Raw genomic sequence first — 2,025 nt, 5'->3', positions numbered from 1 at the left:
TCTCTCTGTCTCTGACTCTCTCTGTCTGTCTCTCTCTTACCTCCCTCCCCAAACTCTTCCCCATCTTTTTTCCTTCCTTCCCTTCCCTTCCCCCTCCTCCCTTCCTCTCTTGCTGCTTTCCTTCTTCCTCCTTTCTCTTCCTCTCTCCCTATTTACCTCCCCATTTCTTCCATCTCTTCCTTTCCCTCTAGCAGAATCTTAGTGAGTTGCCTAGGACACTCAGGGATCAAGTAATTTGCCCCAAATCACATAGCCAGTATAGGCCAGAAATGGACTTGAAGTGAAGTCTTCTGTTCTTTGAGGCTATTACTCTACCATATCAAGCCATCACTTTGGGGGTATAATGAACAATTTTAGGAAATGGGTATTGTTAAAACTGACAAAGGATGACTTTGGGAAATGTGGAGGGCACCATTGCAAACTATATAGAAAAATAAGAATCTAAGAAGTTCTGAGATAGAAGATAGTTGGGTGTAGTGCAAAGTGTGTTGGATTTGGAGTCAGCCAATCTGGGATCAAATCCTCTTTCTGAAGCATAGTACTTGCGTGACCTTGGACAAGTTATAACCTCAGTTTCCTCAACTGTAAGAGGAAGGAGGTGAGTTCCTTCTGGCTTAAAATCTATTATGAACTCAAAAGTTGATCCCAACCCATAGCTATATTCCTCTGTCCAACAATATTAGACTTAGAATCTATAAATAGAAATAATGTATTATTTAAAGACTACAGTAAAAATCCTCATCTAATTCCAATCAATGTCTAATTCTACCATACTGAAAACTTGCACCTAGATTCAAAAAAGAAAATGTTTTTTTTAAAAACTACCATAAGATTGTCCTCTGAAGTTAATAAGTTCATGCTTCTTTCTATCTAATAGTCTTTCACAAAATGTGAAAATGGCTCATGTGCCCCAACCAGTTTCCATCACAAATTTTCTTCTCTGTTTTTTCCAGCCTTCTCTCTTTTTGCTCTCCATTTTCTCTCTCATCTTCCACTTCTCCATAAGGGGCATTTGGAGAAGGAAAAGAACAAATTTGAGAGAGAGATTTAAGAGACAGAGAAAGAGGTAACATGGAAAATGAGGAAAGACAGGCAAAGTAATTTGTTTGAAACTCTCATAAGATAGGTCCTTTATGGATTCTGGAACTTGGGTTCCTTCACCTTTTATATTTTCAATACCAAAGGGTTCTTTCCTTTTCAATTTGGCAGAACTTTTCAAGGGGTGTTATTTCAATTTCTAGGAGTAACATCCAATCATTTCTCCCACTGCTGTAGGAAAAATTCTTGAGATATGGGGCCCATTTGTGTAGCTTTGTTGTTATTTCATCTAAGAAGTATTTGTCTGTACAACCAGATCTAGTTCTCCTTCCATGAGGGGGAGGATAAGAAGGTTATAAGCTGGTATGTGTTTCGTGACTTTGTTTCTATGATATTCATATCATTGTGAGAGTGACTCTTGAATCACAGCTCTTCTATGGAAAATTGCTAATTCTAGTGAAAAAGAATAAGATCAATGGTATCCTCTCATTCAAGATTATTCACTTCTTGGGGGCAGCTAGATGGTGTAGGGATTGGAGCACCAGCCCTGGAGTCAGGAGGACCTGAGTTCAAATCTGACCTCAGACACTTAATAATTACCTAACTGTGTGGCCTTGGGCAAGTCACTTAAATCTACTGCCTTGTAAAAATGAAAAAAAAAATTATTCACTTCTGTTACAGCCCAACCATCCTCTGAGAAAAGATTTGCCTACATCTTGTTGTTTCCTTAATTATTAAACTCAAATGACTATTTCCAAATATATTAAATATCAATGGAAATTACATGAAAGAAGTTTCATTATCTGTTTTGCCACCATTCCCTGGACTGGTAGAACGGATTGGAGGATATGACTGAGCCACTGACACTGATCTTTAAAAGATTATGAAAAACAGGAGTTACATTGCAGGACTAGAAATAGAAAAAGCAACAGATTCTCAGGTTTAAATTGGAGCAAAAAAGATAATGGAGTTCATAGTCTGTATAGG

Source organism: Macrotis lagotis, chromosome 4, assembly GCF_037893015.1.
Source record: "Macrotis lagotis isolate mMagLag1 chromosome 4, bilby.v1.9.chrom.fasta, whole genome shotgun sequence".
In the NCBI taxonomy this organism is placed as follows: Eukaryota; Metazoa; Chordata; class Mammalia; order Peramelemorphia; family Peramelidae; genus Macrotis; species Macrotis lagotis.
The sequence above is the reverse complement of the archived record's forward strand: the minus strand, read 5'-3'. Positions refer to the sequence as shown.